This window comes from Callospermophilus lateralis, chromosome 8, assembly GCF_048772815.1.
Source record: "Callospermophilus lateralis isolate mCalLat2 chromosome 8, mCalLat2.hap1, whole genome shotgun sequence".
NCBI classification, from domain to species: domain Eukaryota; kingdom Metazoa; phylum Chordata; class Mammalia; order Rodentia; family Sciuridae; genus Callospermophilus; species Callospermophilus lateralis.
This window is the reverse complement of record NC_135312.1, coordinates 94,847,909-94,862,622: the sequence shown is the minus strand read 5'-3', so window position 1 is coordinate 94,862,622 and position 14,714 is coordinate 94,847,909. Positions and strand designations below refer to the sequence as shown.

Below are 14,714 nucleotides of genomic sequence, written 5' to 3'. Positions count from 1 at the left end.
TGGCTCCATATTTCCCACCGCCCACCGCCCCCCATGGCTCTTTTCTTTATCTGCCACTATAAGCCCACAGCTCCTCTCTATTCTTTGAGCTGTTTGACATTCCTCATTAATAATTTTTCCCATTGCAAATGCCCAAATACAATCATTTCAATTGTCCAGAGCATTTTGTCCTTCACACAACAAATTATAATACTTGATGCCTCTTTAATGCAAAATTGATTGGGTTTTTGTGAGGATTAAATGAGTTAATACACGTTTAACACTTTGGATGGTGTCAGAAACCTATTATGTATTCAACAATGTAATTATCTGTGTCACCAGGCAAATGCACTCTCAAATCCTGAAAAACAATCCTTTCTGCCAAGCAATGTTCTGTTCCATACTAGACCCCCATCTAGCTAGTCATGCAGAGATCTGGGACCTCTGAGGTGTTCGTGAAACCAGATGCAGAATGGACCCTGAAAAAACCAATTTCAGCCATAAAGGATCCTATGTGGACTTGCTATTCATCCCAGACTCAATACCATCTTCCGGTAATCTATGGCCCTATTAAAATTCTGGCCTGCCAATACTATCTTGATCCAGTCCATTACTGACCCCATTTGAAATCAGCCCCAAATAAGAATGGAAAGAAAGTGGACCCCTCGCCTCTGGAAGAGACCTATATTATCTGTGTATTGCATAATATATTATATATAATACTTATATAATATATCTATATTATACTTTAAAGCAATAATTCTTATTTTAAATTTTTATTAATTTGTAATCAGGGAAAATGTTTCAGAGATGTGGGATATTCTATATATTTTATAGAGTATTTTATTTTAGCTGTATTCAATTTTGTTTGTAGTGCTATAATCTGATCAGAGAAGAAGGAGCCAGAAAATGACAAGTGGGAAGGACTAGGGACATAACAAGGATGAGAGAAGAACTAGAGATATAATAAGGGTGAGAAAAGGCAAAAAAATCTGATCCATTCCTCAAAACTGTTTTATTCTAGACGTGCAATGCTGCTTATAGAGAATACAGCTAGCAACCTCCCTTCAAGTCTCATCATTTGAACTGTACATCCTTAGTCTAAATCCTTTCCTCCACTTCACAGTGTTGTAGTTCTCATCTAGTAGAAGCCAATTTCTTCTCCCTTAATACCTTCAAATTACAATAGAACATTTTTTCTGTACACCAATGCCTCTTATTTTTTGAATCTGGATTATCCTCCAAAGGTACATGTGTTGAAGCGTTGGTCCTCGATACAGCAATGTTCAGAAACGGGCTTTTGGAAAATAATTGGACCCTGGGGGCTCTGACCTCATGAATATATAAGTCCATAAGTGGATTAATAGTTGGATGAAATTAGTGGGAGGTGGTGAAAACTTTTGGAGCTAGAGCCTGGTTGGAAGAAGTAGGTCACTGTGGGCATGACTTGGAAAGGTATTTCTTATTCTTTCTCCTCATCCTTCCATCTGCCACGAAGGGAGCAGCTTTCCTACACCATGCCCTGAAACCTCCTAAAGAGTAAACCAAAATACATCTTTCCTTCTCTAAGTTATTCTTCTCAGGCATTTGTCACAAGTGACAAAAGCTGACACACCATCTACATGCTTAGAGAATTTCACAGCTCCACGTCCTTTAGTTCATGTTGCTTTCCTTCCTTGACTGTAGGCCTCCCTATCCATTCCATTAGCTAGGTCCCTGCAGAGCCTTTAGATCTTCTCATCATAATGCTCAATTCTCAGATTTTTTTAACTTGGAAACCCCTGCTTTAACAAAATTTCTTTTTTAATTGCCACATTTCCCACTTTAATCTCACAAAGACTGACTTGCTTTGTGCTTTTATTGTGACTTTCAGTTTCCAGATCATTTTCTCTTTTTCAGGTTGTTACTTCCTTGCCTCCCAAGACTCTGTTCAAACTCCAAAGGGTTCATGAGATGTTCAACCTCACAGAAGAGAAACCATAACTAAAGATGGCTTAAATTAGACGAGAGTCCCTGCACCTCCTATTCGAAAAAGTAGGCCCAAATCTCCATCATGACAGCTTAGGAACTAAATACCTCAAGAAGACCCCCTACAGCACAAGAAGTGAAATCAAGAATCAATAAATGGAAAGACATCAAACTTAAAGTCTTCTTCACAGCAAAGGAAGCAATCAAGAATGTGGAGGAAGAGACTGGAGCTCAGGCTCTGCCTAGGATGGCCTCTGCCCACCGGCAGACACCCAGCAGAGTCAGGGTTGGCCCAGACCTGCCTTGCTGACCTGTGTGGAAGTCAGCACCCAAGGTAGGCCCAAGTCCATCCAGCCACCTGCAGACACCTAGCAGAGCTCAGGCCCTGCCCAGACCTGCCTCACTGAACTGTGCAAGAGCCAGGGCCCAGCTTAAGCTTGGGTCTGCCCCTTCCCCCCACCATCTGGGAGCCCAGGTCTAACCTGCTTCCATCTTGAGACATTACAGCCATCTCCATAGCCCTCCCCATGCAGTAGCCTCCACCTTGCACCAACAGACACAACCTAGAATCAGCTGCATCTTGGAGCAGGCACCCCAAACAGTGTAAGGCCTACACATTCAGCCCCATCTCTGAAAGACGTTGCGTCCATTTTGGGGCATCTCCACTGTTAACTGGAATTATCTTCTGCTATTGCCATGACATCCTATAGTTGCAGGAGCATCCATCATGAGACACAGAAGGGTCTGCAAGCCCAACACTAAGGTGACATACAGATAATCTACACAGATACTACAAGATTATAGGGTAGAAACTGTAATACTGCAGATCCACACTGCAAAAAAGAAAATCACATAGACAACATGAAAACACAAGGGATGAAAGTGCCCCAAACAAACCAGGATACCATAATAACAGAACTCATGGACAGCACAGTTGATGAAATGTCAGAGAAGTAGTTCAGAATGTACATAATTTCAATGATCTGTGAATTAAAGAATGACCTATATGAGCAAATACATGCAACCATTGATCACATTAACCAAGAATTAAGAGAGCAAATACAGGTAGCAAAGAATTACTTCGAGAAAGAGATAGAGATTCTGGGGAAAAACTAAAAAACAATCAGAAATCCTTGAAATGAAGGAAACAAAAAACCAAATAAAAAAAAAAACTCAGTAGAAAGCATCACCAACAGATTGGATCCCTTGGAAGACAGAACATCAGATAATGAAGCCAAAGTGTACAATCTGAAAAATAAAGTAGACCACACGGTAAAGATTGTAAGAAACCATGAGCAGAACATCCAAGAATTATGGGATAACATCAAAAGACCAAATATAAGAGTTATTGCAATAGAGGAAGGCACAGAGTTTCAAGCCAAAGGAATGCACAATCTGTTCAATGAGATAATATCAGAAAATTTCCCAAAAATGAAAAATGAATTAGAAAATTAAACACAAGAGGCTTACAGGACACCAAATGTACAAAATCATAACAGCTCCACACCAAAGAACATTATAATGAAAATGTCTAGCATACAGAATTAGGAGAGAATTTTAAAAGCCACAAGAGAAAGAAATCAGATTACATAAAGGGGGGAACCAATTAGGATATCTGCATATTTTTCAACCCAGACCATGAAAGTTAGAAGATCCTAGAATAACATATACCAAGCTCTGAAAGAAAATGGATGCCAACAAAGAACCTTATATGCAGCCAAATTAAACTTTAAATTTGATGATGAAATAAAAAACTTCCAGGATAGACAAAAGTTAAAAGAATTTACAACTAGAAAGCCTGCACTACAGAACATCCTTGGCCAAATATTCCATGAGGAGAAAACAAAAAAACAACAATGAAGATCAGCAAAGGAAGATATTACACTAAAGGAAAACCCAAAGAATAAGCCAAATCAAGTTAAATACCAAAAATAAATAAATATGACTGGGAATACAAATCATGTCTCATTAATAACCCCGAATGTTAATGGCCTAAACTCACCAATCAAAAGACATGGACTGGCAGATTGCATTTAAAAAAAGATGCAACAATATGCTGCCTCCAAGAGACTCGTCTCAAATGAAAAGACATTCACAGACTAAGGGAGAAAGGTTGGGAAAAATCGCACCATTCCCATGGACTGTGAAAGCAAGCAGGGGTTTCCATCTTCATATCAAATAAAGTAGACTCCAAGCCAAAGTTAAACAAAAAGGATAAAGAAGGACACTTCATACTGCTTAAGGGAACCATTCATCAACAAGACATAACAATAATAAATTGATATGCCCCAAACAATGGAGCATCTACATTCATCAAACAAACTCTTCTCAAGTTCAAGAGTCAAATAGACACAACACAATAATGCTAGATGACGTTAACACACCTCTTTCACCATTGGATAGATCTTCCAAACAAAAGCTGAACAAAGAAACTATAGAACTCAATAATACTTAGACTTAACTGACATATATAGGATATTTCATCCTTCAATGAATGAATACACTTTCTTCTCAGCAGCACATGGATCCTTCTCTAAAATAGACCATATATTATGCCACAAAGCAACTTGCTGGGTTTCTGTTCACAACTAAAATGCTCAGGAGTCACTCCAGTTGAACTGGGCTAACTGGGCTGTGCAAAATAACCACAGAAGATACACAAATACCTTTTTCTTTGGGGTCACTCTGACCTTAAGGGTCCGAAGGAAGAGAGAGAGAGAGAGAAAGCATGCCCTGACCCCTTTTACTGAGGAGAAGCTACTCAAATGAGGCAAGGGGTCAGATTTCAAGGGGCTAAGTCTATCTTCATGATGTCCACTGTCAAAAGGTTGACTGATATCTAGGTAGGCCACACCCAAGGTCACAGTAAGAGAAGGGGACACACACAAGGCACTTCCTTGTGTGTGTCCCCTTCTCTACAGGTGAGCGTAGCTCCACCCATGGGGCTGTAGCAAGACACGCCTGGGCACAAAGACACAGTCACTTGAACCCTAGAAGAGCGGGGCAGTCTAGCAGCATGGGTGCCTGACGCCCCATGGCCCAGCAGGGGAGTTAAATCAGTCACTTGTGAGGTTGGTCTCCCAAAGCAACTCTTAGCAAATTCACAAAAGTGGAGATACTACCCTGCATTCTATCAGATCATAATGGAATAAAATTACAAATCAATGATAAAATTAGAAATAAAACTACTCCAACACCTGGACACTAAACAATAGGCTAATTAATGAACAATGGGTTGCAAAAGACATCAAGGAAGAGATTAAAAAATTCTGAGAGGTGAATGAGAACACAGATACAACATATAGAAATCTCTGGGACACTATGAAGGCAGTACTATGAGGAAAGTTCATTGCATGGACTTCATTCCTTAAAAGAAGAAAAAGTCAACAAATAAATGACTTAACATTACATCTCAAAGGCCAAGAAAAGGAAGAACAAATCAACAACAAAAGCAGTAGAAGACAGAAAATAATTTAAATCAGAGCTGAAATCAATGGAATCAAAACAAAAGAAACAATTCAAAAAATTAACAAAACAAAAATTTGGTTCTTTGAACAAATAAATAAAACTGACAAATCCTTAGTCATGATAACAAAGAGAAGGAGAGAAAATTCAATTTACTAACATACGTGATGAAAAAGGAACTATCACAATGAACACTACAGAAATGCAGAAGATAATTAGAAATTATTTTGAAAACTTGTACTCCAATAAAGTAGAAAATATTGAAGGCATTGACAAATTTCTTAAATTATATGATTTGCCCAAATTGAATCAGGATGATATACACAATTTAAATAGACCAATATCAAGTGATGAAATAGAAGATGCTATCAGAAGCATAGGAACCATAAAAAGCCCTGGACCAGAGGGATACACAGCCAAGTTCTACAAGACCTTTAAAGAAGAACTAATACTAATACTGTTCAATTTATTTCAGGAAATAGAAAAAGAGGGAGCACTTCCAAACTCATTCTATGAGGCTAATATCACCTGATTTCAAAACCATGCAAAGACATATCAAAGAAAGAGAGCTTCAGACCAATATCTCTAATGAACATAGATGCAAAAATTCTCAATAAAATTCTGGCAAATCCAATACAAACATATCAAAAAGAGAGTGCAACATGATCAAGTGAGATTAATCCCAGGGATGCAAGTTTGGTTCAACATACAGAAATCAATAAATGTAATTCATCACATCAATAGACTGAAAGATAAGAATCCCATGATCATCTCAATAGATGCAGAAAAAGCATTTGACAAAATACAGCACCTCTTCATGTTCAAAACATTAGAGACATTAGGGATAACAGGAACATATCTCAACATTGTTAAGGCTATCTATGCTAAGCCCCAGGCCAACATCATTCTAAATGGAGAAAAATTGAAGACATTCCCTCTAAAAACTGGAACAAGATAGGGATGCCCTCTTTCACCACTTCTATTTAACATAGTTCTTAAATACTAGCCAGAAAATTAGAGGAAAGAAATTAAAGATACACAGATAGGAAAAGAAGAACTCAAATTAGCACTATTTGTTGATGATATGATTCTAAACCTAAAAGACCCAAAAAGTTCTACCAGACAACTTCTAGAACTAGTAAATGAATTCAGCAAAGTAGCAGGATACAAAATCAACACCCATAAATCAAAAGCATTTCTGTAAATCAGTGAAAAATCCTCAGAAAGGGAAATGAGGAAAACTAACTCATTTAAAATAGCCTCAAAAAAATAAAATACTTGGGAATCAATGAAAGAGATGAAAGATCTATACAATGAAATCTACAGAACCCTAAAGAAAGAAATCAAAGAAGACCTTAGAAGATGGAAAGATCTCCCTTGTTCTTTGATAGGCAGAATTAATATTGTCAAAATAACCATACTACCAAAAGCACTATACAGATTTAATGCAATTCCAATCAAAATCCCAGTGATATTCCTTATACAAATAGAAAAAGCAGGTATGAAGTTAAATTCATCTGAGAACATAAGAGAGCCAAAAATACCTAAAGCAATCCTTAGCAGGAAGAGAGAAGTAACTGGCATCACTGTACCAGACCTTAAACTGTACTACAGAGCAATAGTAACAATAACAGCATGGTATTGGCACTGAAATAGACTGGTAGACCAATGGTACAGAATAGAGGACACAGAGAATAACCTACATCATTACAGTTATATTAGACAAAGGCACCAAAAACATATATTGGAGAAAAGATAACCACTTCAACAAATGATGCTGGGAAAACTGGAAATCCATATGCAACAAAATAAAATTAAACCCATCTCCCTCACCATGCACAAAACTCAAAGTGGATCAAGGACCTAGGAATTAAACCTGTGTCTACTAGAAGAAAAAGTAGGCCCAAATCTCTATCATGTCAGATTATGCCCCAACTTCCTTAATAAGACTCCTATAGTGCAATAATTAATATCAAGAATCAATAAATGGGATGAATTCAAACTAAAAAGCTTCTTTTCAGCAAAAGAAACAATCAGATAGGTGAAGAGAAAGCCTATAATTTGGGAACAAATTTTTACCACATGCACAACAGATAAAGCACTAATCTCTAGGACATATAGAGAACTCAAAAATCTTAACACCCCCCCAAAAAAAAACTAATCAATAAATGGGCCAAGGAACTGAACAGACACTTCTCAGAACAGGATATACACTCAATCAACAGATATATGAAAAAATGTTCATCATTGCTAGCAGTTAGAGAAATGCAAATCAAAACTACTCTCAGATTTCATCTCACTCCAGTCAGAATGGCAGCTATTATGAATACAAACAACAATAAATGTTGGCAAGAATGTGGAGAAAAGGCACACTCATACATTGCTGGTAGGACTGTAAATTGGTGCAGCCAAAATAGAAAGCAGTATGGAGAATCCTTGGAAAACTGGGGGTGGAACTGCCATTTGACCCAGCTATCCCACTCTTCAGTCTATGCCCAAAGGACTTAAAAATAGTATATTACACAGCCACATCAATGTTTACAGCAGCACAATTCACAATAGCTAAACTGTGGAGCCAACCTAGATGCCCTTCAGTAGATGAATGAATAAAGAAAATGTGATATATATATATATATATATATATATATATATATATATACACACACACACACACACACACACACACACACACAATGGAATTTTTTTATTAGCATTAAAAGAGAAAAAATCATGGCATTTGCAGGTAAATGGAGGAGTTAGAGAAGATAATGTTAAGTGAAGTTAGCCAATCCCCAAAAAACAAATGCCGAATGTTTTCTTTTATATAAGGAGACTGATTCAGAGTGGGATAGGGAGCAGGAGCATGGGAGGAATAGACTAACTCTACATAGGTCAGAGGGGTGAGAGGGGAAGGGAGGGAGCATGGGGTAATTATTGATGGTGGAATGTGATGATCATTACTATCCAAAGTACATGTATGAAGACATGAGTTGGTGTGAATATACTATGTGTACAACCAGAGATATGAAAAATTGTGCTCTATGTGTGTAATAAGAATTGTAATGCATTCTGTTGTCATATATAAATAAAAAATTTAAAAAATAAAAGCACACACACACATACACAAAACCAAATGCCAAATTTCTCTGATTTAAGGCTGCTGATTCATAATGTGGTAGGGAGAGGCAAGGAAAGATTAGATGAACTCTAATTCATCTAATGAATTAGATGGGCAAAGGGGAAAATGGGAGGAAGGAGAAGGGAGGGGGCACGGGTTAGTAACAATGGTGGAATGAGATGGACATCATTACCCTGAGTATATGTATTAAGACACAAATGGTGTGACTCCACTTTGTGTACAACCACAGATATAAAAAATGTGCTCTATGTGTGTAATATGAATTGTAATTCATTCTGCTATCATATAAAATAAATTTTAAGAAGTGAAAAAAAGAATTTGAAGAGAGATCCTACAGAATGGGAGAATATCTTTGCCAACTGCACTCCCAGCATTAATCTCCAGGTTATAAAATCAACCCAAAAACATAACACCAAAAAACAAATAATCCAATCAACAAATGTGCAAAGGAACTGAATGGACACTTCACAGAAAAAGAAACACGATCGGTCAACAAATATATATATAAAAAAATGTCAATATTTCTAGCAATTAGAGAAATGCAAATTAAAACTACACCGAGGTTTCATCTCACCCCAGTCAGATGGCTATTAACAAGAATATAAGTCACAATAAATGTTGGCAAGGACATGTGGTAAAAGATACATTCATACATTCCTGGTGGGTTTGACTGCAAGTTGGTGCAATCACTCTGGAAAGCAGTATGGAAAGTCCTCATAAAACTTGGAATGGAACCACCATTTGACCCAATTATGCCACTCCTCGGTATATACCCAGAGGACTTAAAATCAGCATACTATAATGATACAGCCACATTAATGTTTATAGCAGCTCAATTCACAATAGCTAAACTGTGGAAGCAACCTAGATGTCCTTCAACAGATGAGTGGATAAAGAAAATGTGGTTTATATGCACAGTGGAATATTACTCAGCCATAAAGAAGAATGAAATTATGCAATTTGCTGGTAAGTGGATATACCTGGAGACTATCATGCTAAGTGAAATAAACTGAAACCTGAAGAACCAAATGCTGAATGTTTTCTCTGATAAGTGGATGCTAACTCACAATAAGGCATTTGGGGGTTGGGGGAAGATAGAGTAGCAGTTCACTGGATTAGAGAAAGGAGAATAAAGGGAGGAAAAGGAGGAATGAAAATAGAAAAGTCTGTAGAATAAATTGAACATAACTTTCATAGGTTTTTATATGAATACATGACCAGCGTTAACTCCACATCATGAACAACCACAAAAACAGGAAGTTATACTCCATGTATGTCAAAATACATTCTACTGTCATGTATAACTAAAAAAGAACAAATAATTTTTTAAAGTAGCTTAAGTCAGAATTATCTGAGTGCTGCAAGTGATTAAAAGCTTAGACATTGATCATGTAGTCCTGGGGGAAACCACTTGAGTTGTGGGAGATTATCTGCAGTACAACATGTGAATACATGTGCTGGAACTTGGAAAAGGACCAGAAGCACTGGCTTAAAGGACTTGAGGTCCTCATCTTTCATAGGTCCACGTTAAGGCCGTCCTGAGTTGGCCCTTAAAATGCCACTGGGCACCTGGACACTTTCTACCTTTTTGGTCTGCCATCTTTATCCTACTCTCACTTGTTTTCTTACCTGGTACCAACTAATATGGAATCAAATGGCATCAATGTCTCTAGTACTCAAAACCACAAACCAGGCAAAAAGAAGAGGAAGAAGTGGCACCAAATCACATCTGCTCATACTTTCTTGCCCTGGATCATATCACATGGCTACCTTAACTTTAAGAGGCTAGGAAAAAGGTTTTTAGGTTTCCAGCCACAATAATAGGTAAAGAACAAATGCAGATGGTGAGTGGAGAGAATAGAATGGGTATTATGTGAGCCGAAAATATTATCTGATACAGCTAGAATCCCAAATGACAATACTGAATATAGCCATCTCTAACAGTTCAACACCCTAGATTCTACTAACCACGCAAGGCACCTCTGCTATCCACCCAACTCTGAGACTTCCCGAGTGTGAGTTTCTAGCCTTTTACTGAACACCACCACCATACCGAGGAAGACTGAAGCCAATCTGACCATTCTCACTCTCCAATTGCAGCCAAGCTTCCCATTAAGTAACTAAGTAACTTTCCAATCCAATCTTAATTGTAGTTATTATGGAACTTTCTTTTAAAATGCCCAGCCACTTTTACCACAGAAACAAATTTAAACTGTCTCAAGTCATTTATCTTGTCATATATTAAGTCAAAGTCCCTTTATTCTATTGATACCAAAAGCAGAACAAAGAGTAAGGTCAGTTCAGGAATCCCGTCAAGTGGCAAAAACACTGTCACTAAGGAGAGGGCTATAATGAAAACTCAAGTTGAAGGGGGCTGATGGACATTGCAGCTGTTATTTAGCAATGAAGTGAAGAGGTGGGCAAGGAATTTGAGGTATAATCAAATAGAGCTATTTTGACTGCAGTAGACTCTAACTTGGTCCCTTTTGAAGGCTTCTGGCCCTACCCTCAAGAACATGCCACAATTGTACTTGAAGTCAGAGTATTCTGAACCTACCACATGAAAGATTAACTCAACTCTTAACTCCACTGGAGGTGCTCCTAAATTTCTGTTTCTTTCCTTGGCATTTCACTAGTTTCAGTCTTACATTTCTAATTACTCACACAATAACTCCACTCAGATATTTATGATCCTCCCAGAAATACTATGGTGATATCTGGATCAAAATGGAAAAGAAAGTCACCTGCACTGCCATCCCTGTGGGCTCAGTTCCCATTTGTGGGGAATTAACTGTGAAGAGCTTTTCACACAGAGTAGTAGGAGGAAGGAAGGTACAGGGTACCTTGAGCTTGAGCTTGCACTGAATCCTTGCACCCAGGTTTAGAAGAGTGGGAGCTGAAAAAATTCAGTCAAGTGGCAAAGCTGTCAACAGTTTTGGTTTTCTTTTCTTTTTTTTCCCCACAAAAACATGGAAACAGATTTGGGACAAATGACTCCTTGTTCTGATTAAACCTCTTATGTTGTTGTTATGTAAACATACAGAAAAATTATAGTTAGAAAAAGAACAATGGTTTTGTTTAATGATATAAAAGGTTATTTACTTTGTAAGCAAGAGTCACATTTCCACAGATTTGGTTCCTTTGAGGGAACATCTCCCCAGAGATTAAGACTCTCTATGCCTGAATATAGTTGCTTTTCTCAGGAGGTGTGTTAAGGACATGGCTGGTAGAAGATAAGGACCTGGGACCTGAGGTTGAAGGAACTTTTATATAAGACACATTCTGAGCCCTGGGCAGGAACAATGCTGCTTTGAGCTCCAGATGGTGAAGTGTCATGCAGAGTTGAGGAGGCAGCTTCCTCTGCCCAGAATCTTTCATCAACTAACACTCCTGAGGAATGTTGTTAGCTTTTAGAACCTGAGACCTGGAAACAGCCTCTAACACCTCTCTTCTCTAATCTCTGCCATCTCTGGTAGCTTTATTATCTCCTACTGCAAACAAGCATTCTCCATAGGACCACCAGCATCTATTTATCATAAACTTCTAATTCTGGTATTCGAAGCAAGGCCCTCCTTGCTAGCTCCCTCTATAACAATCCTGATGAAATAATGTGAATAGGGGCACATGACCTACCTCACCAGAGGAAAAAGTATCCTCATTAATCTAGTCCAAGCCAAATCCCCAGAGAAAGATCTGGAGTTGGCCAGTGGTTTGGTCAATGTACTTGGCAGCCAAAAAAAAAAAAAAAAATAGCTGGCACTTGTATTTTTGAAAAGTTGAGTAAGACCTATATTTTAACTCTGGGTGTATATCCACAGCTTCCGCTACCCATCTGTGCTGCTTTGTAGGAAAGAAAGAATATACATGTCCAAATGCTTGAACACTAGCACTAAGAAGGGCCCACAAATATTTGTGAATGAAAGGATGAATGAAAATCCTGATGCTTTGTATCCCAACCCTGGTCTTTCCCTGGGAGCTATTCTTTTCATCCATTCCTCTTCTTTATGTGAAGAGGTCACCTATATCGGCAGATACACGTAAGAGCAATGTCATTTTGCCTGCCCTGAGACATGACTCTAAAACTGATGAGATGTTGGCCCATTTAATGCTCATAGTCTGTAAATTAGGAATCCAAGATCTTAGATTTTGAAATATTAGTGTGAGTGTGATCAAGTTTAAATCACTTATAGGGCCAGGTAAACTTTTAATACTTATCATTTTTATTCAAAAATCTCAGGAGAATTGATTTTAAAAGAGAGGGAAACCAACGTTTGGATCCCTGATGGTAATGGCAGGGGCTGCAGCCACTGACACGAGGCAGCTGGGCAGCACCTGGAGGCCTCAGCCTGAGCCAGATTTCATATTCGCTGACACAGCTGCGTGGCGAGGTCACCTCCAAGCCTGAACGTCAGTCAATCGACCTTGGTTGCCTGCATGAGGATGGGGGCTTGCTGACCATAGCTAACTGGGAGGGGCTACCGGCAGGGTAGAAGGTCCCCTCACCAGCTAGCCCGCTCTGTGGAAGTGGCAGGCTGCATTAGAAGACTCCGAGGGAGAGAGCTTCTGTCTGTCCTCCGCCTCTGATGCAGAATTTGGTTAGATATATAGGAGACCTTGTCGTGCATAACAAATTCTAGGTATAAAAAATAAATTTAATGGACAAGTATTCTCAGGATTTTGAAGACACAGAATTTAATAAAGTCACCTACATGCCCCCCGCCCCACCCAATTTTTTTTTTTTTTTTTTTTAAATCTGGTGCTTGGAGTGGAAACCCGGGAGCTCATGTATGCTAGGCCAGACCCCCTACCCCCACCCCTACAAGCCTATTTTTAACCGATATGTATTTTTGGTAGAAAAGTACATTGGAAACCTTGAGTGGATTTCCAGATTTAACATGGTGGCTTTCACAGCAACATTACAACACCAGAAAGATGAGGTAGATAGCTGAAGACATATTTGACAAGCTGCTCACATCTATAGATTTTCTGGCTTTTAAAGAAAAGTTTCTGGACTTCAGGGCAGAAAAATAAGACTGGGGACTGGGCTTTAGCGGTGGTTTACTAGTGATCTCATTGTGCAAATCATCTTTTATACCAGCTTCCCAGAACTATCTGTGACACTAGGTCCCACCTCCAAGCAATGAATAGAATCATTTTGAATGTTACCATCCAAGTAGGCTCAGAGAGGCTTCAGCTAATGAGAGAACACATCTTGAAAAGACTGACTCTGTTCTACAACTCTTCATTCACATGAAGTTTGATTTTAACTTTGTAGTGCTGGAGATTGAACCCAAGACCTTGCACATGGTAGGCAAGTGCTCTGTCACCGAATTACATCATCAGCCCTTCATGTTAAATATTGATAGGCCTGAACCAAAATGACCTGGATTCCCTAGAACTGTTTTTCCTGAAACACCTTCTTGTATAAGTAATCCCAGTGTTCCTCTCCTCCCTAAATAGGGACTCTGAGGCAGACTCCTCTGGAGAAAACCGGGTCAAGCATTCTACCTGGGTTCCTTTCCCCCAGTGTACACATTAGAGCATCAACAATATAGAATAACCCACCACCATAATCCCTCTTTTTCCCATTGGCTCTGTATGAATCTTTTGAAATTCACAGCTCCTTTTATATCTGGGTTAGAGTTTTATTTTATCAACCTCAATGGGGTTTGTGTTGTGAGTATTTATCTAGGGAGTCACTCACTCAAAGTGGATGCTTATCCTAAGATTTCTGAATCTCCTATAATCATAGCTTCTCTTAGCTGTAGGAATCAACTGAAAGAGAGAGATGTCTATTACCTAAAAGCTAAATTTGAAAATTATCTCTTAGTCTTACAACCACAGTTCTTATATCACTGTATCTTCTGCTGGTCTTGATGTAGTCCTACTATTTCTAGAAATCTCTTTAATCGTGTGTGTGTGTGTGTGTGTGTGTGTGTGTGTTACTAGGGATTGAACCCAGGATCTCAACGTTAGGCAAGCACTCTACCACTGAGCTACATCACCAGGCCTTTTTATTTTATTTAGAGACTGGGTCTCATTAAGTTGTTAAGGCTGGCCTTGATTTTGTCATCCTCCTGCCTCAGAATCTCTATTAGCTGGGATTGCAGACATGTGCCACTGTGCTCAGCTTTAAGCCTTATTAAAATATGTATATACATGT

The 14,714-nt window shown here is 38.6% G+C and overlaps 1 pseudogene; it reads left to right on the top strand.

The window, feature by feature from the left end:
• Positions 1-404: 404 nt before the first annotated feature.
• Positions 405-13,669, top strand: LOC143405756 (ADP-ribosylation factor-like protein 2-binding protein pseudogene; annotated as a pseudogene).
• Positions 13,670-14,714: the final 1,045 nt, after the last annotated feature.